Raw genomic sequence first — 26345 nt, 5'->3', positions numbered from 1 at the left:
AGAAATAACCTGGGAAGAAAAACAAAAATGCAAACAGTTTACATTCATTTCCAGTGTATTCTTTGGGTGTAGCTGCTTCTGTCCATCCTTGATCCATTGAAAGTGAGTTAGATCTCTTTGTCAAAGAAATCCACTTCCATCAGAATACATCCTCATAGGACATATTTTGATGGAAGTGGATTTTTTTGACAAAGAGACCTGAGTTTCAGTTGATAAATGACGGACAAAAGCAGCTACACCCAAAGAAAGAACACTGGGAAACGAATGTGAACTATCTGCATTTTTGTTTTTCTTCCCGGGTTATTTATACCTTCTGAATCCAATTCTCCCTAAGCAACAAGAGAACTGTTCGGTTCTGCAAACATATATTGTATCTAGGATATACTGCAACATATCCAACATATAAAGGACTGCTTGCCATCTAGGGGAGGGGGTGGAGGGAGGGAGGGGAAAAAAAATCGGAACAGAAACGAGTGTCAATATAAAGTAATTATTAAATAAAAAATTAAAAAAAAAAAAGAATACATCCTCATACAGTATCATTGTTGAAGTATATAATGATCTCCTGGTTCTGCTCATTTCACTTAGCGTCAGTTCTTGTAAGTCTCTCCAAGCCTCTCCGTATTCATCCTGCTGGTCATTTCTTACAGAACAATAATATTCCATAACATTCATATACCACAATTTACCCAACCATTCTCCAATTGATGAGCATCCATTCAATTTCCAGTTTCTAGCCACTACAAACAGGGCTGCCACAAACATTTTGGCACATACAGGTTCCTTTCCCTTCTTCAGTATCTCTTTGGGGTATAAGCCCAGTAGTAGCATTGCTGGATCAAAGGGTATGCACAGTGTGATAACTTTTTGGGCATAATTTCAGATTGCTCTCCAGAATGGTTGGATTCGTTCACAACTCCACCAACATTGCATCAGTGTCCCAGTTTTCCCACATCCCCTCCAACATTCATCATTATTTTTTCCTGTCATCTTAGCCAATCTGACAGGTGTGTAGCGGTATCTCAGAGATGTCTTAATTTGCATTTCTTTGATCAATAGTGATTTGGAACATTCTTTCATATGAGTGGAAATAGTTTCAATTTCATCCTCTGAAAATTGTGTGTTCATATCCTTTGACCATTTATCAACTGGAGAATGGCTTGATTTCTTATAAATTAGAGTCAATTCTCTCTATATTTTGGAAATGAGGCCTTTATCAGAACCTTTAACTGTGAAGATGTTTTCCCAGGTTGTTGCTTCCCTTCTAATCTTGTTTGCATTAGTTTTGTTTGTACAAAGCTTTTTAATTTGATATAATCAAACTTTTCTATTTTGTGATCAATCTAGTACATCTTTGGGCACAAATTTCTTCCTCCTCCACAAGTCCGAGAGATAAACTATCCTATGTTCCTCTAATTTATTTATGATCTCGTTCTTTATGCCTAAATCATGGACCCATTTTGATCTTATCTTAGTATACAGTGTTAAGTGTGGGTCCATGCCTAATTTCTGCCATACTAATTTCCAGTTATCCCAGCAGTTTTTGTCAAATAATGAATTCTTATCCCAAAAGTTAGGATCTTTGGGTTTGTCAAACACTAGATTGCTATAGTTGACTATTTTGTCTTGTGAACCTAACCTATTCCACTGATCAATTAATCTATTTCTTAGCTAATACCACATGGTTTTGGTGACTGCTGCTTTATAATATAGTTTTAGATCAGGTAGCTAGGCCACCTTCATTTTATTTTATTTTTTTTTATTAATTCCCTTGAGATTCTTGATCTTTTTTTCTTCCATATGAATTTTGTTGTTATTTTTTCTAGATCATTAAAATATTTTCTTGGAAGTCTGATTGGTATATCACTAGATAAATAGATTGGTTAAGGGAGTATTGCCATCTTTATTATATTTGCTCGGCCTATCCAAGAGCACTTAATATTTTTCAAATTATTTAAGTCTGACTTTATTTGTGTGGAAAGTTTTTTGTAATTTTGCTCATGTAATTCCTGACTTTCCTTTGGTAGATAGATTGCCAAATATTTTATGCTGTCAACAGTAATTTTGAATGGAATTTCTCTTTGTATCTCTTGCTGTTGGATATATGTCAATATATTTAGTAATTTAAGTGAAATGGAAGCATATTTATAAAAATATAAATTGCCTAGAAGTAGAAATAGAATAGCTATAGACACACACTTTATGTATGTATGTATGTGTACAAGTATGTATAAATAGTTTTTACATTTAATTTTTTAAATAAATATTTTATTTTTTCAAATATATGCAAAGATAAGTTTTATTATTAGAGTTTGTAAACATTGTGTTCCAAAATTTTCTTCCTCTCCCTTCATCCACCAAATAGCAAGCCATCCAATACAGGTTCAACATGTGCAGTTCCTCCAAACATACTTCTATATTCATCATGCTACATGAGGAAATCCAGGTCAAGAGGGAGAAAAAAAAATGTGAGAGAGAAAAAAAAAGCAAATAAACAAAAACCACAGCGAATATGTAAAAATACTATGCTTTATCCAGACCTAACATCCCTAATTCTGTCTCTTGATGCAGAAGGCAGTTTCCATCACAAGTCCATTGGAATTTCCTTGAATCACCACACTTCAAAAGAGATAAGTCCATTACCATGGATCATCCCATAATTTGGTTGTTACTGTGTATGATGTTGTCTTGGTTCTACTCGCCCAGTAGCAGTCCATGCAAGTCTGAGTTCAAATCCAGCCTCAGATGCTTCTTGGTTTTAGGCGCCTGAGCAAGTCATTGAACCTCTGCCTGCCTCTGTTTCCTCAAGTGTAAAATGCATGTGTGGAGAACACATTGTATTATGATTATAAAACAGGATTTTTTTTCCTTTGCTGAGACAATTAGGGTGAAGTGACTTGCCCAGAGTCACACAGCTAGGAAGTTTTAAGTGTGTGAGACTCAGGTCCTCCTGACTTCAGGGCTGCTGCTCTATCCAGTGTGCCACCCATTAGCCTCTAAATGAGATGTTTTAAAGGGCTTCTTGTTCAGTCATATGACCCTATCTGGGGTTTTCTGGACAAAGATACTTGAGAGCTTTGCATTTCTTTTGATAGTTCATTTTACAGATGAGGAAATTGAGGTAGAATTGAGTGACTTGTGCAGGGTTATACAGCTACATTCTTAGACTAGATGTGACCTCAGTTCTTCCATTCCAGACCCTAGAGTTCTGTCCTTTTGGATATCCAGCTGCCTGGTATACAATAGGCACCTAATAAATGTTCATTGCCTAGAGTAAACATCTTAGGTATCCACATAAATAATGGCAGGGGAATCCTGATTTTCCTCCCAGAGAGGGGGAAGCTGCTAGGTCTGGGGCAGGGGGCTCCTTTTAGGGGCTGCATGTCTGAAGATCTTCTTAGGCTCGGAGTGTAGTCTCCAGTCTGCTGGTGTGGGGGGTGTTTGTTGTCCCACCTCCTAATTCCTGCTCATCCCCAAGGGCCCTCTGGAGCACCACCCTGAGAGGCTCCCTCCGCTTATTCCCTACTCTGCGCACGAAGAAGTAAATGAGGGGATTTACACTGCTGTTCACACAGGCCAGGAGGTCACAGAGCCAATAAGGCATGAGGTCTAAGTGAGAGTAAAAATACATAAAATTCTCGACCCCCATGGGCAGGCCGCAGAGCAGGAACACGAGGACCGTGAGCAGCACCAGGAGGTAGAGCCTGGGGGGCCGCCGGTGCCGGGAGCTGCACTGGACCCTCAGCAGCAGAGTCAGGCTGGACACGCACATCACACAGGGGAGGAGGAGGAACCACAAACCCAGGATGGTGATGAAGGTGAGAAAGTTATGATTAAAATGATACCAAAGAACAAGAAATAGTAGCCAGAACATCCCGTTCATAGCCCAGAGCCCGGCGCAGACCGCGGCCGACGTGTGCTTGGGGCGGCGACATCGGTACCAGATGGGGAAGAGCACGGAGAGACAGCGCTCGGTGCTGATCGCCGCCAGGAGACTCATGCCGGTAGTGTAGAATATGAATTTCAAGTTAAACAGTATTTCCCATGTTAAATTGAAAACCCTAGAAAGAATAAGGATGTATTGAAGAATGGAGAAACAAAGGAAGAGGGCGTCGGCCGCCGCCAGGTTGAGGATGTAGACAGAGAAGTGGTTCCTCCGGACGCGGAAGCCCTGGAGCCACAGGACGGCGCTGTTCCCGACCAGCCCAAGTAGGGCAATGAGCAGAGAGAGGAGGTTCATCCAGTCATAAAAGTCAAGGCTTCCAGATGAACTACTATTGTCAGAACCAAATCCTGTAGATTCAGTCGTGGGGGACACAGTCATGTTGGGGGGTCCGCGCTCCATGACGCCCTGCTCCTCTCAGACACCCTGGGGACACAGAGACATAGAAGGACATCAGGGAGTTTTCCGGCCATTTGTGGCGCTCTCTCCCTTCAAGGCTCCTCTTCCTCACTGCCTCTTTCTGGGATGCCCCTAGGGGGCGCTACAGTGCATAGAGGTATGGGTCTAGGGAAAAAATGAATTATTATCTTGCCTCGGAAACTTACTAGTGAGAAAAATCATTATCTCACCCATATTAATAACTATTTATTCATTTAGGGTTAAGACTTTCCCTTCCTATTTCCTCCTTCAGAAACCAGTCCCTTGTAGGTTATTCCTCAGTCTCTAAAGGACATTGCTGATGCATGAATTTGCTCCAGTCCTTGAGGTACATGATTTTTCATCATGAAAGAGAAGCTTATGTAGGTATTATTACCCGATCACTGTTCGTGGTTCATTGGCTGGGGAGGGAGGGATGCCTTTGTCCAGGTACTTGGGGGCAGCTAAACTCTTCATGCCCTCAGCAGCTGGAGAAGAAGGCTCTTGCCCAGCTCCTGATCCACTACCTCGGGGATTGTTGGTTTCCACCCTCAGGTATAGCCTCCTTTCTAAAGACTTTTAAAGAATTCAATACTCTCCAGATCCATCTTTGGCTTCCAACCAAGATCCTGATCTCAATGTCTTATTTCCTAGCCATCATTAAAAAACTGATTATTAATCACCCCCAAATTGTCTCCAGGACTTGTCATTGCTTCCATTGGCTGTGTAACCCTGGACATAGTATTCAACATTTGTGTCCCTCGGGTTCCAAATTGCAAAATGAGACCAAAAAGAGCAGGAACCTCACAGAGATCTTTAGATCCAATGAGGCAGTATTTGTGGTGTGCTTAACACTGTGCCTAGGACTCAAGTAGGTGATTAGAAAAAGCTGGTTTCATTTTCCCTTTGCATCTCCCTCTTGTCATGATGTGACAGAGAGGTATAGAACTAAGTCTTTTGGAGAAGATGGAGGTACATGTGTCTCACCTTTCTTCTCTGATCACACTCAAATTCACCCTTTGTTTCCCTCTCTCTTCCTCTTTCTTTAGTATATGTGGGTTTGGCTTCCTTTTAAACCCAATGTGGACAGGCCTAAGAGTGGGCTGAACCACTTCATTTAAAACAATGGACATTAGTTAATTCATTTCATGGATGTATGCATGCCATTTTCTGTTTCTTTTCTCTTTGATTAATTCATAAATTCATTCATCTTATTAGTTATTTACATTTAAACATATTTATCACTAACTTTTCCTTGCACATAATTTATATTATGGTATATGCTGTCCCCCATAGAAAATCAATATTTTAAAATCAAAGTGAATGGGATTAGTGAAGATTCCTTAGAGTCTATAGGGTAAAGTAGGTCAAACCTTCGATCTAGTCTTCAGGAAGTCACATCACCTCCAGGAAGTAGACAGCATTGTTGACCATTGATCAATGGTTACTTCCTTTTCAGTCCATTCAAAGTATTTAAAAATCAGCAGGAAAGAGGAGATGTACCCTTGTCTTTTCTGCTATATAATCTCTTTCTGTTATATAATTCATTGTCTTTTTCTGTCATGTGCCATACCCCATGCTGGACTGTCCAGTTGATCTGTTTGTACTTCTTCTTGCAATGATGGAATAAATGCTTTCTATTTGTATCTGAAGATCATGTCACCAGTCACCCCAGTCTTTGGCAGGTTCTGTCCAGTAACTGCCTGGGAAGAATCTGGTTGCCCCTGGCACCCCCCAGCATGGTGATGTGAGTTGAGAAAGCCGTTCAGTCTCTGTATTTGTCAAGTGCACCATTCTGTGTGTCAGTTGTGGATATGTGTTAGCTACCTAATTTATGACAAATTATTTTATCTCTGCCCAGTTTTTAACTTGTAAAGAGAAACAGTAATGATTGTTGTGAAGATCACATGATTGCAAAAGTGCTTAGCATGAAACAAATTCTATATGAAACTGCTATATTGTATATGATTGTTTCCTATTTAATAACTTTATGTCGGTTTTTAGATGTGACCGACATGCAATGTCAATGTAAAGAGTAATAATATTTTTTTATGTGTACAGTAATTTGGAAAGAAATTTAACCAAATTAAGCCCTTCCCAGGACTAGGAGGAGAGTACAAAGAGGAAAGAGAGTCTCTTTCTCTTTCTTCCCCTTCCCTCTTTTCCTGACTGCACTAGGGCTATTTGGACAAAGGGGTGAGAGGGAGAGAAAGAAAATATATTCACTGAGTTCAGTGAAATTTGTTATTTGAGATAGAATAGTAAAAGCAGTTTTAAAGGAGCTTTAATCAAAGCCCAATAAACAGATAGGTAAATTGTAATCTCTTTGCACTGATTGTGGTAACAGAAGATTTAAAGTTTGTAAACTTTTAAGAAAACAAAAAAGCAGTTAGATGCTATCTTGGCAACCCTGGCAACAAATGTCCTGCTTTTGAGTTATCAAGAGTCAGACTACTAAGGGCCCTTTCAGCTAAAAAAACAAAAACAAAAACAAAACTGACATCTTCACCTTTTCTTGGACCACAAAAGAGAAAGTGTTTGTGTGAATTGGAAAATAACCAAATGGCAATTCAGTTTGTCTGGAAATTTTATTAGAATTTAGGGAATCTCATGAACTAAAGTTAAGTGAAATTTAAAATTTGTTCCATGTTTTAAGAATGATCTTGTTTTCTTGAAGAAAAGAAATGAGGGGGAATCTTCTATTTACTAGAGAAGTCGTTAGAGCTCTTAGTGTTAGCAAATGTTTCCCAATAGCAAGCCTCAGTTTTTCTGTTAGGATCTTCTAACCATTCATCTTTGTTCTACCTTTGGGGTTAAAATAAGAAGACTAATTCCTCTTCCAGGTGATAGATTTTTAAACAGGGGCATCTTGAAGACACAGGGGATAGAGCACAAACTCTGAACTGAGGAGGACCCGAGTTCCAATCTGCCCCCAGACATTTAACATTTAATAGTTGTGTGAATCTGAACAAGTCATGTAACCACAATTGTCTTGCCAAAATAATAATTGATTGATTTTTAAATACTAAAGTAGAGCCCTTCTGCACAATACCCAATTAAAACTACATCATGAGCATAGAATTCCTATCAACAATAATGTATGAAAAACACATTATCTTAAGAGAGACAGTTGAAATGGATGACATATCATTGTGAGGAGGTTTAGAGTGGTCTAGATTCCTGGTGGTCTAGAGATTAGTGGCTATGAGAGAGTTATTAAGAATCTCCATTAAATCGGCCACAGGTTTCAGGAGTGAAAGAATTCACTCATTCCTGAGTATTATTTGCAAAATGAAGGTTTATTGTTAGATAGAAATCAGTTTACCCAGAGACTGACTTCTATGGTGGCAGATCTATGGAAAATGAAGTTTTGCACCGAGAATGCTGTTCTCAGTGGACAGAAAGTCCTGGCAGCTGAGTGAGCCATCCAAGTCCATCTGCAAAGACTTTAGTTGATGGAAACTCATTATATTGGGTATCTTAGTGGGGACTGGGAAGCCTGAGCAGATCAGAACCAGTGGGAGCTGAGACAAGCCTGGATCACCTATTGGAATTCAAAGGGATGCTTTTGACTAGGAGTTGTAATTGAATCAAAGGCCCTGGCAACCTGGAAAGACAACTTGTCTGGGAGAATATGCCTCAGCCAGGAGGGGCTGGGAATCTGAAAGGAATCACAGATCAATAGGAAAACAGTTTCTTAAAGGGATCAAAACTCTCTTCAATAAGACTTTAAGTTTTTCATCAGAAAGTTATCTGTTTATATCCTTTGATCATTTATCAATTGGGGAATGACTTGTGTTCTTATCAGTTTGACATAGTTCTTTATTTTAGAAATTATTTTTAAATAAATTTTAGAAATTTATTTTAGAAATGAGGCCTTTATCAGAAACACTGGTTGTAATATTTCTCCCAGCTTTGTGCTTCCCTTTTAATTTTGTTTGTGTTGATTTTATTTGTGCAAAAAGTTTTTAATAAAATATCACAGTTGTCCATTTTGCACTTTATGATGTTCTGTAATTTTTCTTTGGCTATAGCTTCCTCTTGAATGGAATTTCTTAGTTATGGGAAGGCTTTACTGATGTCTCTGCTCACTCTGACCTTTTATAATTCTCAGAGGACAAAGTGGTTAGAAGGAAACTGCTTCTTGGAGTAAGTGAAAGGGATAGAAACTAGAGAAATATTTTGTCTGTTAACCTGCTTATCAATCAGTTAAATGAAGCCCTAAATTCAGATTATTCACTTTTTGGGTCTGTAGATCTGAAGGTATCTCTTTCACCTCCCTGCTAAATTAATTTCTCTAATCAGATACAATCAGACCAGGAATAGATGGTGGAAGCATAGACCACAAAGTCAAAAATGAAATAGGAATTGTTTTTGAGATAAGAAAAAGGGGAAAGAAAGGGCAGGTAAGTTTACTTTTCTATCTATGATCCCCTTGGAGTTGCTACAGAGACTCCAGCCCTCTATCAAATACTATATTCCCAAAAGGTGACAGGGGACACCTGCCCTTCTCTCTTCTCCCATTCCCATTGGGGACAGGAGGAACAATGTTCCAAAGACAATGAGTATCAATTTCTTGGGCGACTGACCTGGAGATGATGCTCTTTTCTCTGGTCTTGACACTGTCTGCAGGATCCTCTGTTCTGAAACTGAGGCCACAGCAAGTGATGTCAAGAGTTTGGAGAAGTCTTTGTGGTTTCCTGTGCAGTAGGGCTCAGAATTATTGGAAAATGGCTCCTCTTGGAAGATAATCTCAGCATTTTCCCCCAATGCTGATCGTGTTTCTTTTCCTCTGATGCCTTGTGATCTAGCTGCTTCCACCCCATATGACTAATGAGATCAATGCTCTAAAATCTTACACCAATTTTCTTTTTGTTATTTTTAAATTTATGGAATAAAACAGGTATTTACATAACATAAAACAGTAAAACGACAATTGTAGATAAAATATGTGCTCTGCACACACTTTTTCCTTTCAAATACACAATGAACTTAAGTAATTTTTTTATTCCCTCCCTCTTTCCCCCAACAATGGTTGTCATTAGACATAAATGTATGTGTGTGTATGCGTGTGTGTGTGCATAAAATTATCCTACACATACATCTATTTATCTGATTTTTTTTTTGGATGCAGATAATGTTTTTCTTCATATGTCCTTAACAATAATTTAGGGTGATAGAAAAAATTCCTCATAATTGTTCTTAAAACAATGTGCTATCATTGTATACAGTGTTCTTTTGGTTCTGCTCATTTGGTTCTTTGTAAGTCTTGCCATATTTTTCTAAAGTCATAGGGCTCATCATTTCTTTGTAGGACAGTAGTATTCCATCACCATCATATATCACAATTTGTCAGCCATTCCCCAATTGAAGGGCCTCTCTGCACTTTTCAGTTCTTTGCCACCAAAAAGAGAGCTACTATAAAAATTCTAGAATATTCTTTTTCTTTAATTATCTTTGGAAATAGATCAGAGCAGATCAGAACCAAATAGTAGTATTGCTGAGTGAAGAAGCACAGACAGTTTACAAAGTCTTTTAGCTTAACTTAAGATTGCTCTCTACAATCTTTAATTATTTTATTATAGAGGACCAGGAAATAAGAATCCATTGCAGGTCTTGAATCTTGCAATAACTTGGCTCTCCAAAACGCCCTTTCTTATTGAAATTTCTTGTCAATATAATAAATTAATAATCTAGCGACTGAAACAAAATGCAAACACTACATTTTGGATTAAAGGCAAACCTTTGAACTGAGGATAGGAAAAAAAACGGCCCATAATATCTGCTAAAGGCATTTGGGAAAAAGATAATTGAGACAATTGTATGATAAATTTTACCCTGTTGTGTATCTCAATTATTTGCATTTCTGTCTAAGTAACCAAGATCCAGGGCTTAGTCATTTACAAATCAGTAGAACTTGTTTGTTAGAGAAAACTATTGGAACTTCAAAGAGTGTACTTTGTATCAAGTCTATGAGCATTTGAGGTATATATATTTATCTCCCTGATCAATAAATTTTGAAGAGTTCATAATTCTAATATCTTTGCCTGACCCTGAAATGTTTTCATACCCTTGATTCACACACTACGGGAGCTGGACTTCCACAAACATGGAATATGTCCCAGTTTTTTCATGTCTTTTCCAACTTTTGTCACTTTTTCCTTCTATCATTTTACCAATCTGGGAGATATAAAATGACATCTCAAAATTCTTTTAATCTGTATCTTGCCAATCAAGGCTGATTTAGAGCATGTTTATGTGACAATAAATTGTTCAGATTTCTTCATTGGGAAACTGCCTGTTCAAATCTTTGACCTTTTATCAACTGAGGAATGACTCATATTGTTATAAATTGGACAAAGTTTTCATTGCAACTTGTGGATTTCTCTTCATCTTATTTTTATTCACTATCCTGTTCCTTTATCTTTCTTCCTTACTCTCTTATTCCTTATTTTACCTACTCCTTTCAAATGCCTTCCCTTATCTTCTTTCCCCACCCTCCTAATTTTATTTTATACATCCTTTTGAAAATCCTTTCCTCATCCTCTCCCAGTTTTCTCACCTCTCTACGACTTCATAAGACTTCTAAATTTTTCAGATATACACTTTGTCTCTTCAACCAGATGAGAGAAGGTTCCAACATCATCTGCTCCCCACCTCCCACCTATCTCTTCTGTATCAATTCTTCCTTTCATGCCTTATTTTTATGGATTAATTTTGGGTTTTTTTGAATAATTTCACCATACAAAACTCAGGCACAATCTTTCAAACTACCTTAGGAATGATAACAGTTTTAAGAATACTGATAGCATGTTTATATACCATGAGTAAATTAATCCCTTTCCGTACTTTATAATTAGCCTTTAATGATTTCCTTCTATTTCTTCCAGAAGTTTTATATCAAATTCAATTTATGAATAGACATTTTCATTCAGAATTATACCCACCATTGATTATTCTTGGATACAATCCCGTTACTTTGTTCTTTGAAATATTATGTTCCAAAATTTACCATCTTTTAGTGTAGAACCTGCCAGGTTTTATGAAATCCTGATTATTCTGTGGCTCAGAAATGGTGAGGGGTCACCATTTTGAAAAAAAGCTGGAGAGATCTCTAGGAACTAAGTAAAAGTTTATTGTACTGTTCTTGTGACTCCCTCGAGCAGTCAATCAAAGGGAGGAAGCACCTTTTTGTACAGGATTAACACTTTAAATAATCCTTAAAGCAAATAATGCTCCCTCCACTGACCCTTATCCTCATTGTTTGAGGGTCTTACATTCTTAACTGGGGAACTACCCAAGAAATTGAACTTGGCCAATAAGTGCATAGTTGTCCATATTAGATTGAAATAGGGAGAAAATGATGCCATGGGAGTATAGCAGAAAGGGGACTTAAGTATGCCATTGAATCAATGCTCAAACACCTTCAGGCCTACTTCAACTCTGAAGCAGATGAAGCCTTACTCGATTTTCACAACTGTCTTAAAAGATCTCACTTCATCGCATTCACCAGTATTTAATTTGTTTGTTTGTTTATTTTGGGTGTTGTTGTTGCTTGCAATATTTTCTATTTTGTATGGAAATTTTGAAACAAGGCTATAACATTACTGTAAATTTTCTTTATAGGATCTCTTAGAGGGGATGATCAGTGGGTTCTTTCTATTTCTACGTTACTTTCTTATTCTATAACTTTTGGCAATTTTCCTTAATAATTTCTTGCAATAACGTACCCAGATTTTTTTTTTTTATTATACCTTTTGGGTAGTCTAACAATTCTTATGTTGTATCTTCTCAATCTGTTCTCCAGATCACTTCTTTTTCTGTCAGATTTTCTTAATTTTTTAATCTTTTAATACAATTTTATTCCACTTTCCCAAATCTAATTTTCAAGGAGTTATTTTCTTCCAGCTCTATCCACTAGACTTATGGATTAGAAATGTGTGGACTGATAGGGTGCCTTCCCAAGTCAATTAACTAATCATAGATATCATCAGGTACAAAGAGAAAGCGTTTATTTAATCCCTGCATGGAGAGGTCCAGACACACATACCTGGGAGCTATCCTATGCTTCCTCCATTTGCTCCTGGAAGCTGACCTGCCTCTGGCTTGTCCAGGGTTTAAAAGCCAAAGAAAGACTTGAGCCTTCTCATTGGATAGACTAATAGGATGTAACCATCCTTGACCAAGGAGCACTAATTGCTGACTGCCTCCCACAGGTCATGTCACTTCCTGCAACTTCCTAATCTCCAGGTTCAAAGTCCATTCTTCCAGAGAACAAAAGACCTCTCAAGGTCCCAAAGTTATGGAAACAGGGATCATGTGACAATGCTGAGAAATACTTCATGATGAGTCCCCTTCAGAAAGATGGGTGTGCTCACTGGGTAAGTACAGAGAATAATGAAGCCCTTAAATAGAGAGGCATTGATAAGGAGTCATAATCCTTCAGTGTCTTCAATGCTGAGGAGAAATTGACCTCTGGAGGGTAAGGATTGAGATGAGTCCAGCTGCACAACAATGACACTACTAACTAACCCGGTATCAGCAGCCTCTGAAAATCCCAACAGAAAGGGGTTTTAAGTGCTGGATGTTCAGAAGGGGTGAAGGGAAAGAGACCTAAAGGAATGGGGACACTTTCAGAGATGGAGGGTGTCAGGGATAAAAGGCACAAGGTAATGGTTCCTTTACGATCAAATGAAATAGTGGCCTGTAATTTATGGAGCAGGTCACATCCTAGTGAGTGGCTAAGAGTCTCAAGGATTAAGACAAAAGGGTGAAAGGTACTGATCCTACCATAAAAGGAAAGAGAGGTTCTGAGATATAGGCTGGAATGGTCTTCTCAGCAATCTCCCCAGCTGAGATACACTCTTGACTCTGGGGGGAGGAGAGTGGGGAAAGGAGCCTGGTTTAACACTGAGACTGTGGCACCATTGTCAACTAGGACAGACCCTTCTTGGCCCTCTACAAGCAAGGAGCCACTTGCAACAGGAGTCAGCAGCATGGTGGCCTGACTATCCCCCTCCTTGTGCCAGTCTTCTCGCCGCACCTCTCTGTAGGTGTATCAGGTTGAGTGAATGGGGATAGAGTGGGGGTCCTTCAGGGTGGTCTGGGGGCTTTCACTTTTCTTTGCAGCATCTCCTCCAGCTCCCTCTTACATTCTTTCCTCCCATGACTTGGTTTTCCACAAGTAAAGCAAACTCCTGCACTGCTTGATTTTGATGATACAGAGTAAGAACAATAAGAAATGAGCTGCTGCCCCGCAGAAAGGCTACAAGGAAAGATTTCCTTTTTGCCTTCCCAAGTTCCTTTTTACTTTTTTTATCTTGCTCTGGAAGAGAAACTGCCAGCTGTGCTGCGGTCTCAAGGAGGAGCCCAGTGAATTGCCAATCAAAATTAGTCAGCTTAATGGGAAGGTGAAGATTATTAACAAAGTAAAAAAGAAGCTGGAGCTGCCTCACTGAGACCTGAGTTGGCAACAAAAGCTTGTGTGAGTCTATGAAAAAATGGAGCAATAGATTCCCAGGAATCTGGAAGCTTCTGGGAGCTTTGTTAAATCACTGGGTGAAGGGACCATAAGGGTGTGGCTTCAAGGAGCTTTTCACCCACAACTTGAAATGGTAGGGCTCCTTTCCTCAGCCTCTGAGTCCCAAGATATCTTAAGATTCTCCTCTGGAGCTTCCCAAGTAGCTTTTTGGCTCCAATTTCCCCGTTTCCTAACCAAGGTAACCATGAGTTGATATCTTCTAGATACCCGAATGTGTATGAATAAAGGGTGAATGGAAACGGCTCAACAAAGCCTGTGGGATCCTCCCTGGGGAAGGGATACTCCTTGGTAAAAAACTGGAATTCTCCATGCAGACAGATCTTCAAAGCATAGGTCCTGACCAAAGTTTAATTCATCACTTTCAAAGTAAAGGCTGCAGTTTGCAAATTGAAAGCTCTCCCAGGCAGATCTCCTCCTGTTGCAGAGAAAGTGGAGATTTTATGCAAAACTATGAATGGGAAGGAAGGGAGAAGGCAGATGACAATACAGTTATTTCTTGTGTTTGATCAATTTCTCACTAGTGCAAGGAAATATGGGTATTCTCCAGTTCTGTAGGACCAGTTCTTCATTGATGGTTTGACATCCTTGGGGTTGTAACTTGGTGGGGGTACAGAGTTCTGTGATATGAGTAGGATCTGCAATCTTTTAACATTCACAGGAAATTGTTGTCAATAATTGATTATTTTAAGCTACATTGTAGGAGTCTGACTTCCAGGTCAGAGTCTTCTCGGAAATGTTCACTCTTAAACATCTAGATTATCAGTATGTTAATTACACAAGTCATATCAATAATTATGAAAATCACAATTATTTTTACATAAATGTGTACTGTAATGCCACCTTACCCATTACTGCTATTACAGTAAGGCATTTTGTCTGCCTAGATATGTAGGCACTTTTCCAGTTGTTTTGTTCCTGTAACACTATAAGGAAGTTTGCCTCCTGGTTTACTAGCCCCAACTTTTAATCTATTGATTGTGAGAGACTATTAACATGGAGAGATAGTATTTGGATGGTGGTCCTATTGCCTTGTCTTTACTTTTAATTTTTTAAAATATGTTTTATTTAAAGAAACAAAATAAGATAAAAGAAAAACAGAAAAGGAATACAAAACAAAATGAAACAAAAGAAAAGAGAGCATTGAGATGTGCTTATCAGGATGGAGTCAAAATATATAACAACAAATGCCAGTTCAAGAAAGTATATATATATATTAGTAGAAGAAACAATATTAATGAATGTCTATCTTTTCTTTATTTCCTTATAAATTGTTCTTTTGTTCTTTGCTGTGAATGTTTTTTACTTTATTCTTTTTGTTATTGTTATATTGTTAAAAAAGGATATATTTATATATTCTTATGTAGATCTATACATACACATAAATTACACACACATACCCCCACACATAGACACACACATTTCGTTCCTATCCTTGCTAGCTTTTCCTTTAATTCTGCTCCTACCTTGCCTTGTTTTTATTTTTAAAAAAAATTTGTTTTCATGTGTCTGTACATCATTTTCCTAAATATTCTGTTTAGAGGAGAAAGTCAACCTGTGAGGCAATAGCTAGTGGTATTCCCTCAATTCCCTTTTTAGATACAAATGTTCCAATGATGTTTCCCCCCAAATATCTGGAATATTTCCAACACTGAGATTCATGGGGGATTGCTTTGACAGAATCCTCAATGTCATGTTTCCTACAAAACTGATCTCCTTTGTGTAAATTCACTCTGATTCAGAACTTCTTGAGGAGTTCCTTTTCTTTGTGCCATTTCAGGTGCTGCCCATGAGGCAGTTGAGTCTAAGTATGTTAGCCCAGTGTCCTGTCATGGTAGAGTTTATTGCAAAGATCTTGCCAGATCCTTTCTGAGCAGGACTGAATGGAATGTTGGTCTGACAGTGAGGATGCCCAGGATTCCAGCCTGGCAGGTGACGCTAGCTAGTCACCTGTGGGCCAATCACTAGCCTTCTACATTTTCTATTGTTTCATCTCTAAAACCAGGACAGAGAGACAGAGGCAGAGAGAAAGAGAGAACAAGACACACAGAGAGATAGATTCATATGCTTGAGAAATGAGAAATGAGAAAGGTGATTGTCTCTTTTTTTGACTACAATAAGGTCATTTGTAACATATCAGCTGAACTACATAAACAATGATCAGATCTAGAATTAGATCATGCAGAGTGAAATCAGAAAGGGAGAAATGACATCACACTTCAGCATTGCTGGTGAGATGTAAAGAATCATTTCCTGTGCTGTAATAGAGTGGAAGTAATTCTGGGAAGGAGGAAGGGGAACTGAAACTAGATATGAGACTTGGAAACTCTCCTCAGAAGCAGAGGGAAGAGCAGGCACCTGAGTTTCTAGAGCACAGTCCACAAGCAAACTCTTGTTTCTTCTTTTAGTTTATTAAATATCCTTTTTTTTTCAAAATAAAAGATTATGCTTAAGTGTTAAATGCTGTTATCACATTTTACTACAGCCAATTGATCCTAAGTCCCAGGTCTTATCAGAGAAACTCTAGTAGCTCTTCTTGAGGCCTTCAGAAATCCTCTGGCTGCTATCTCATATGGATGCAGTTTGAGCACAACAGAGCACCTGAGAGTTTTAGCAGACAAGCTTAGATTTTCTACTCTCAGGTCTGGTCACAGTTTGACCCCCAATGTATCTCTATCTTCTCTTCCGGATGAGGAACTGTTATGCCTTCTTGAATATTAATTAATATTTCAAGGCTCAGCAATATATTATTATACCCTCATGTCTAGGCGCCATATGTTAAATGCTATTATCACATTTAACTCTTTAGTATGCTGAGTAAGTTAAAATGAAATCAGCAGAATGAAGTAAAAATTAGAATCCAACAATATGTTGTATAAAAGAAACACATTTTAAAATGGGAGATATGCAGAATTAAAATGGAGGAATGGCATATAATTTACCTAATTCAAAATTCAAAAAAGACAGAGGTAGCAATCATCATCTCAATCAGATAAATTAAGGCTATAATGAATTTAGTTAAAAGAGATAAATAGGGCAGCTATATTTTGATAAAAAATACAATTAACAATAAGAAAATATCTATAGTGAGCTTATATATGCATCAAATATAATAGCATCTAAATTTAAAAAGTTAAATGAATTATAATTAGTAATAGGTAGTACTACTATTATAGTGAGGGGCTTTAATTTTTACCTCTCAGAACTTGGTGCATTCAACCACAAATAAACAAGAAAGACTTTAAGAAAATACATAGACTTTTAGATAACTAGATATAATAGCTATGTTGAGAGAATTGACAAGAAATAGAAAGAGTCACCACTTTTCTCAGCAGCTTATGATTCCTTTACAAAAACTGCTGGTACATCAGGGTCCATCATTTTATAATTAAAAGCAGAAAAATTGAAAAAACGCTTTTCAGATCACAATGCAATCAAATTATATTTGATAAATGACCAAGGAAACGGCTTAAAATGTAGTTGGAGAATAAAAAAAATCTAATCTTAAAGTATGAGTGGGTTAAAGAAAAAATTAAAACACCCCAATAATTTCTTTAAAGAAAATTCCAATAATGAGTCATGCCAAAATCTATGGGATATGATGAAAGCAAAAATGAGAGGAAAATATATATTTCCAAACACTTACACCAATAAAATAAAGAAAAGCAGACCAATGAGTTAAGTATACAATAAAAAATAACTAGAAAAAGAACAAAGGAAAAATTTCCAATAAACAAGAAATTGCAAATCCTAAAAATTAAAGATGAGACAAGTTACATTGATAATAAAATCATACTCAATTAGTGAATAGAAGTAGATGTTGATTTCACTTTATTTATTTGTTGAATTAATTAAAGCTTCTTATTTTCAAAAAATATGCATGGATGATTTTCAGCGTTCACCTTTGCAAAAACTTGTGTTGCAAATTTTTTTCCTTCCTTCCCCCACCTCTTTCCCTAGATGGCAAGAAATCCAATATATGTTGAACATGTGCAATTCTTCTACACATATTTCCACACTTATCGTGCTGCACAAGAAAATTCAGGTCACAAAGGAAAAAATCAGAAAGGAAACAAAATGCAAACAAACAACAAGAAAAAAAAAAAACCGGAAAATGCTATGTTGTCACCCACACTCAGTTTCCACAGTCCTGTCTCTGGTGCAGATGGTTTTCTTCATCACAAGCTATTGCAACTGGCCTGAATCATCTCATTACTGAAAAGAGCTGCGTCCATCAGAACTGATCATCATAAAATCTTGCTCTTGCTGTGTACAATGAGCTCACTTCCCTCAGCATCAGTTCCTCTAAGTCTCTCCAGACCTCTCTGAAATCATCCTGCTGGTCATTTCTTACAGAACAATAACATTCCATAGCATTCATATACCACGATTTATTCATCCATTCTCCAACTGATGGACATTCCCTCAATTTCTAGCTTCTTGCCACTACAAAAAGAGTTGCCACAAACATTTTCGCACATGTGCGTCCCTTGTTCTCCTTTAAATCTCTGTGGGATACAAGCCCAGTAGAAAGACTGATGGATCAAAGGATGTACACTGTTAGATAACTGTTTGAGCATAGTTCCAAATTGCTTCCCAGAATGGCTGTATCCATTTACAATTCCAATTATTTGTCTTATAAGTGTCCTAGTTTTCCCACATCCCCTGCAATATTTGTCATTATCTTTTCCTGTCATTTTAGCCAATCTGTGTAGTGATATCTCAGAGTTGTCTTAATTTGCATTTTTCTTATCAATAATGATTTAGAGTCCCTTTTCATATGACTAGAAATGGCTTTAATTTCTTCATCTGAAAATTGTCTGTTCATCTCCTTTGAGTATTTATCAATTGGAGAATGGCTTGAATTCTTATAAATTTGAGTCAATTCTGTCTATGTTTTAGAAATGAGGCCTTTATCAGAACCCTTAAATGTAACAATGATTCTCAGCTCATTGCTTCTCTTCTGATCTTGTTTGCATTTGTTTTGTTTGTACAAAAGCTTTTTAATTTAATATAAAGAAAATTCTCTATCTCATGTTCAATACTGAGCTCCAGTTCTTTTTTGGCCACAAATTCCTTCCTTCTCCACAGATCTGAGAGGTAAATATCCTATGTTCTTCTAATTTGCTTATAATATCACTGTGTATGTCTAAATCATAAACCCATTTAGATGTCATCTTGGTATGTGGTGTTAGGTGTGTGTCAAGACCTAATTTCTTTCATACTAGTTTTCAATTTTCTGACCAGTCTTTGTCAAATAGCGAGTTCTTATCCCAAAAATTGGGACCTTTGGGTTTGTCGAACACTAGATTGTTATAGTTATTGACTATTTTGTCCTGTGACCCTACCAATTTGCATTCCATAGTATCATAAAACTCCAGGTGATTTATCTCAATCCTTTCTGGGATAATTCCCCCTCCATTTGAGTATTGCCTCTCACTTCAATGTCTCCTGCCCTCAACCTTCTCATATTGACCCCCATCCTGTCACGACTAAGTTATGACCCTTTCCTGGAATTATGGCTTGTCTCCCACCCAGTTTTCTTTCCCCTTCCTTATTTGCCTTACTCAGGCCATATATCCTGTGTACCAAAAAGAACATATGAAAGGTCTGTGCCTTAATTGCTGAGGGGTTGAACATGTTTTGGACGTGAGTCCTGTTGGTTCGAGTAGTCCAAATTCTTCACTCTTAAAATATTAAAAATTAATCTCTGTCTTGCCTCAGTTTCTCCAGCATTCCAATTCTAGAAGAGAAGAGTTTCTTCTCCAGGAAGTAGGGAAGGAATAACTTTGTACTAGACAGTTTTGTTTGTGCGTGAGTGTGAGTCTGTGTTTCTCTCAGTCAGCTGAATTACAATGATAATGCTCTAGCCATTTTAGGTTTTAAAAACTTTATTTGGTAAGTCTGTAAGTCTCTGTTTGCCTGTCAGGCATCTTGATGCAAACTAAGATGAATTTTTCTTAAGCTTTCAAACTTTTCTTCCAATGTGGACTGGGGAATGGCCAGGATCAATGTATTTGAACTTGTGTCCAGTTCAGCCTCTCCAAAGAATGATAGGCTCTCCAAAAACTTTTACCCCATGCTCTGCAAGAAGCCTGAGTTTCTCTCTAGATGTGTCCCTGCATTCCCTAATCTCCCCAGGGTCCCAAAATTCTTCTCAGGAGACTCTGGATTCTGTAAAAGGGTTTGGTCTATCTCCACTTGACTTGGCGAAATCTAGGGAAATCCACTTTATATTTCAAAATCTTTCTCTCTTCCCTCTACAGCAATCCATGTGGTTATAGGGAAGAATGCAAAATTTAGGTGGGGGAGAGATAGGAGTCATTGCCACTTTGTGCCCAGAGGCCTATGTCTCCATGTCAGGTCTAAGAGAGTTTACTAATTCAACATTTGGGGTGGGGGAGGGGTCTAAAATTATGGATGTTTGAAAAGCAATAGGAGTTTTCTTCCAAAAAATGTGACCCAAATTTCTGTGTTTGTTTAAATTTAAATTGTATTTGATAGAATTACTTTCAGTTGATACATTTGGGGAAAAGATTTTGGAAATATGTGTGCATTAATATTGAAGTATTGCTACTAGAAATTTAACTTTGTATTTGATTTGATTTTAAAAATCCATTAAAAAATGGATATTAAAACAGTTGTCTGGTAATGTACCTAAGGAGGCCACATATGTGTATCTCTTAATAAAATGAAATATATTTAAGGTACTATGTTGCTTTCTTTCTTTCTTTTGAAGGGTAAGATATTTATTTCAACAACAATGTTACATTGAATTTTTTCAAATCATGTGAGAGCTGCATTTATGTCAAGGCATGAAATAGAAGAAAACTATTTAATGTAAGTGAAAATTAGCAGAAGTCTAAGGATCAACTTGAATGATGAATGATCACCGTAGACTACATCTGGAAAGTTCTCTTCAAGTCTAAATCTTTTTTTTTTTTTTTTTTTTTGGATTTAAAGCTTTTTATTTTGAAATATCCATATGATGGATAATTTTTCTTTTTTCTTTTTTTAATATTTTTAAATAACTTTTTATTGACAGAACCCATGCCAGGGTAATTTTTTTTTACAGCATTATCCCTTGCACTCACTTCTGTTCCAATTTTTCCCCTCCCTCCCTTCACCCCCTCCCCCAGATGGCAAGCAGTCCTTTACATGTTGAATAGGTTACAGTATATCCTAGATACAATATATGTGTGCAGAACCGAACAGTTTTCTTGTTGCACAGGGAGAATTGAATTCAGAAGGTATAAATAACCCAGGAAGAAAAACAAAAATGCAAGCAGTTTATATTCATTCCCCAGTGTTCTTTCTCTGGGTGTAGCTGCTTCTGTCCATCTTTGATCAATTAAAGCTCTCTTTATCGAAGAGATCCACTTCCATCAGAATACATCCTCAAACAGTATCGTTGTTGAGGTATATAATGATCTCCTGGTTGTGCTCATTTCACTCAGCATCAGTTCATGTAAGTCTCGCCAGTCCTCTCTGTATTCATCCTGCTGGTCATTCCTTACAGAACAATAATATTCCATAACATTCATATACCACAATTTACTCAACCATTCTCCAACTGATGGGCATCCTTTCATTTTCCAGCTTCTAGCCACTACAAACAGGGCTGCCACAAACATTTTGGCGCATACAGGTCCCTTTCCTTTTTTCAGTATCTCTTTGGGGTATAAGCCCCTGCTGGTCATTTCTTACAGAACAATAATATTCTATAACATTCATATACCACAGTTTACTCAACCATTCTTCAATTGATGGGCATCCATTCATTTTCCAGCTTCTAGCTACTACAAACAGGGCTGCCACAAACATTTTGGCACATACACATTCCTTTCCCTTCTTTAGTATTTCTTTGGGGTATAAGCCCACTAGAAACACTGCTGGATCAAAGGGTATGCACAGTGTGATAACTTTTTGAGCATAGTTCCAAATTGCTCTCCAGAATGGCTGGATGTGTTCATAATGATGGATAATTTTTCAACCTTGACTCTTTCAAAACTTTGCATTTCAAATTTTCCCCTCCTTTTGCCCATCTCCTCCTCTAGATGGCAGGTAATCCAATATATGTTAAAATATATGTCAATTGCAATATATATACACATATTTATACAATTATCTTGCTGCACAAGAAAAATCAAGTCTAAAAGGAAAAAAATGAGAAAGACAACAAAATGTAAGCAAACAACAAAAAGAGTGAAAATGATGTTTTGTGATCCACATTCAGTTCTCACAGTCCTCCCTCTGGGTGCAGATGGCTTGCTTCATCACAAGATCATTGAAACTAGCATCAAACATCTCATTGTTAGAAAGAGTTACGCCCATCAGGATTGATCCTCACATAATCTTGTTGTTGCCATGTACAATGACCTCCTGGTTCTGCTCATTTCACTCAGCATCAGTTCCTGTAAGTCTCTCCAGGCTTTTCTGAAATCATCCCTCTGATCGTTTCTTATAAAACAATAATATTCCATAACATTTATATACCATAACTTATTCAGCCATTCTCCAGCTGATGGGCATCCCCTCAGTTTCCAGTTTCTTGCCACTACAAAAAAGGCTGCCACGGACATTTTTGCACATGTGGGTCCCCTTTGATCCCTTAAGATCTCTTTGGCATACAAGCCCAGTAAAAACATTGTTGGATCACAGTTTGATAACTGAGCATAGTTCCAAATTGCTCTCCAGAATGGTTGGATCCATTCACAATTCCCAAAGCAATGTATTTTCTCACATCCCCTGCAACATTTGTCATTAACTTTTCCTGTCATCTTAGCCAATCTGAAAGCTGTGTAGTGGTAGCTCAGAGTTGTCTTAATTTGCATTTCTTTGATCAATAGCAATTTAGAGCCCTTTTTCATATGACTAGAAATGGCTTTAATTTCTTCATCTGAAAATTGTTCATATCCTTTGACCATTTATCAATTGGAGAATGGCTTGAATTCTTATAAATTGAGTCCATTCTTTCTATATTTTATAAAGGAGGCCTTTAACAGAACACTTAAATATAAAAATGTTTTCCTAATTTGTTGCTTCCCTTCTAATCTTGTCTGCATTAATTTTGTTTGTACAAAACCTTTTTAATTTAATACAATCAAAATGATCTATTTGGTTCCAGTTCTTCTTTGATCACAAATTCCTTCCTCCTCCACAGATCTGAGAGGTTAATTATCCTGTGCCCTTCTAATTTGCTTATAATATCACTCTTTATGTCTAGATCACAAACCTATTTAGCCTTATCTTGATATGTGATGTTAGGCATGGGTCAATGCTTAGTTTCTGCCATACTAGTTTCCAATTTTCCCAGCAGTTTTTATCAAATAGTGAATTCTTATCTCAAAAGCTGGGGTCTTTGGATTTGTCAAACACTAGATCACTATAGTCCTTGACTGTTTTGTCCTATGAACCTAACCCTTTCCACTGATCGACTACTCTCTTTCTTATCCAGTACCAAATAGTTCTGATGACCACGGCTTTATAATATACTTTTAGGTCTGGCACAACTAGGCCAAATTCAATGGTAATTTTTTTCATTAATTCCCTGGAAATTCTTGACCTTTTGTCCTTCCAGATAAACTTTGTTATTATTTTTTCTAGCTTTGCAAAAGCATTTCTTGGGAGTTTGATTGGTATGGCACTAAATAAGTAGATTAATTTAAGTAATTTTGTCAATTTTATTATATTTGTTCAGCCTACCCATGAACACTTGCTATTTTTCCAACTGATTAGTTCGGACTTTATGTGGAAAGTCTTTTGTAGTTGTGTTCATATAGTTCCTGACTTTTCTTGGCAGATAGATTCCCAAATATTTTATATTATAGACAGTTATTTTGAATGGAATTTCTCTTTGTATCTCTTGCTGTTGGCTTTATTGGTAATATATAAATTTTCTGATGATTTATATGGATTTATTTTGTATCCTGCAACTTTGCTAAAGTTGTGAATTGTTTCTACTAGTTTTTTAGTTTATTCTCTAGGGTTCTCTAAGAATACTATTGTATCATCTGCAAAGAGTAATATTTTGGTTTCCTCATTACCTACTCTAATTCCTTTAATTCCTTTTTTTCTCTTATTGCCAAAGCTAACATTTCTAATACAATATTGAATAGTAATGGTGATAGAGGGAAACCTTCTTTCACCCCTGATTTTATTGGGAATGGTTCTAGAATCTGCCTTTTCTGGGAGGGAGGATGCAGCTGAATGGCCAAGATTTGAAGAGAGCGTTTGCTTTCATGTGACCCCTTGCTGAGTCATTCCACAGAACATGTTCACGTTGCTCCTCCCTGCTTACTTTCTCCCTTATCTCATGGCTAATTCAGACATGATGAATTCAGCTGCTTTTATGCATGAAGTGATTCAGTGCTGAAGGAGCACAATGCTTTGAAATGAAGCCATTGTCTCTGGGTATAGATGGGGAGTCTTTGATACTCCATAGACATCTAAGGAGAGAAAAAGTACTTTTATCTTAGACTGTTGATTCAAATCCCCTTTGAGACAAATCATGCACTCTGTCTCCAGATTTCCCATTGTAATGGACATGTGTTCTTTGCTTCTATCTTACAGCTGTTCTCATGTGGAAAGTAGCTTCAGTTGGACGCCTTTGCACCAGCTACCTTGGTAGCCTTTTCTGTTTCTCTTACCCTGATGAGATGGTCAAACACCAACCTTCCAGCAAATGTGTCGAGGTATAAAGCACTCTCTTGATTTCCTAATGTTCAGAGTCCAAGGAGTGGATCTGACTGTGAGCAAGGAAATCTTCCTCAGCAAAGGAACTATTAGCAGAGAAGTGGTACAATACCTCAACACCAGTGTTCCCTTGGATTATTGAGGGACTCTGGGATAATGAGTAGATTCCTAAACTCAGAATCAGGAAAATCTGGATTAATTTTCTGCCTCTTACTAAATGTGTGACTCTAGTCAATTAATGAAGCTTCTTTAAGCCTTTCTGAGTTTCTTAATGTTCAAAATGGGAAAACCAATAGCATCTACATTCTAGATACAATGAGGGAATACAGTCTTTTGACAAATCATTCAGAGACTTGGTGAGGCTGCTTCTCTCTGTGTCTGATGGAGCAGAGATCATTATCTGTCTGTCTCAGAACATGGGCAGGGATTCCTCAAGTAGGTCTTGGCTTATGATGAAATTCCCTTTTTGGCTTGTGTCAGTTCTCTGCATTGGTACTATACAGAGGATACTCTGGATGCTCTAAGGAATTGGCCCACTTTCAAGCTACACAAAATGATGTGCAAAGCTTCAACAACTTTTACCAAACTGCTCTTCAGAAATCCAATTTATGAAGGAACCCTTCGCCAAGTAATTTCCAAGCCCTTTCTGATCTCCTATTGGCTGCTCCTTGGGCTTCTTGCCTTGGTCAAACTATCTTCTTCTGGGTCCAGATTTCAAAGTAAATCTGTTGTTTCTATGCTCCCCTTACTTTCAGGGGTCACTGGAACCATGAAAGAAGTTACAGGAAATGCTTCTGGCTAGAGAACTTTATTGATCATCTCTCAAAGCAGCCAAAGGCATTCTAAATTGATTTGTTCCGCATGTGGAGCTTTTGTCCCACCCTCCCCTTAGTTACATACATGAAAATAGAGTATTTCACATTCCAAATTATAATTACTCTTTCTGAATTTCCCTCAATCATGTATTTATTCACTATTGCCTTTCTCAGCTTTCTTTTTACTCTATCTTCTTTACTTTACCTTGGCCATATAGTCACCCTTCTAAGAGACCCTTCCTTATCATCTTCTTCTATGCTCCTAATTCTTAATTTATATGCTATTCTAAAAGCCCCTCCCTTATCAACTTCTTTTATCTTCATTGCTTTATAAATTTAGAATGGCTTTCTTTGAATATCCTTTTAGATGTACATGTTGTTACTTTCCCTTTTAACACAGATTTCTTGAGAATAAGGTTCTAATACTACAAATCTTACCCTCCATCTCTTTCCTCTGTATCAATTCTTCCTTTTTGCCCCTTTTGTATGAAATAATTCCTCCTTTTTACCCTTTCCTCCGAATTTTGATTTTTAGACTCACTTCATAATATTTAATCCATCCTTAAACTTTGTTTCAAAATATCTGGTAATGATGACAGTCCCAAGAATAATACTGATAACATTTTCATAGATTAGAATTTTGAATATAATGTTTGCATTTAAGAATCAGTCTTTAATGTTTTCTCTATATTTCTTGTGAATCTTCTCTATTAAAATTTCCATCCAGTTCTGGTACTGTTGTCACAAATACCTAAAATTCTTTTAGTTTATTAAATGTTAATTTTTAAAATGAAAAAATACATTTAACTTTGCTGGCATGTCAAAATAAAAGCAGATAAAAAATGAAGTAAAAATCAGAACCTAACAACATGTAGTTTACCAGAAACACACTTATAAGTGGGAGATATATACTGAACTAAAATGGAGAGTGACAAAC

The 26345-nt window shown here is 37.3% G+C and overlaps 1 pseudogene; it reads right to left on the bottom strand.

Moving 5' to 3' along the window:
• Positions 1 to 3120: 3120 nt before the first annotated feature.
• On the bottom strand, positions 3121 to 4416 carry LOC127540227 (mas-related G-protein coupled receptor member X4-like; annotated as a pseudogene).
• Between the last annotated feature and the right edge of the window lie 21929 nt (positions 4417 to 26345).

The sequence above is a fragment of the Antechinus flavipes genome, chromosome 6 (genome assembly GCF_016432865.1).
Source record: "Antechinus flavipes isolate AdamAnt ecotype Samford, QLD, Australia chromosome 6, AdamAnt_v2, whole genome shotgun sequence".
Classification (NCBI taxonomy): Eukaryota; Metazoa; Chordata; class Mammalia; order Dasyuromorphia; family Dasyuridae; genus Antechinus; species Antechinus flavipes.
This window is presented reverse-complemented; position numbering and strand designations above follow the sequence as displayed.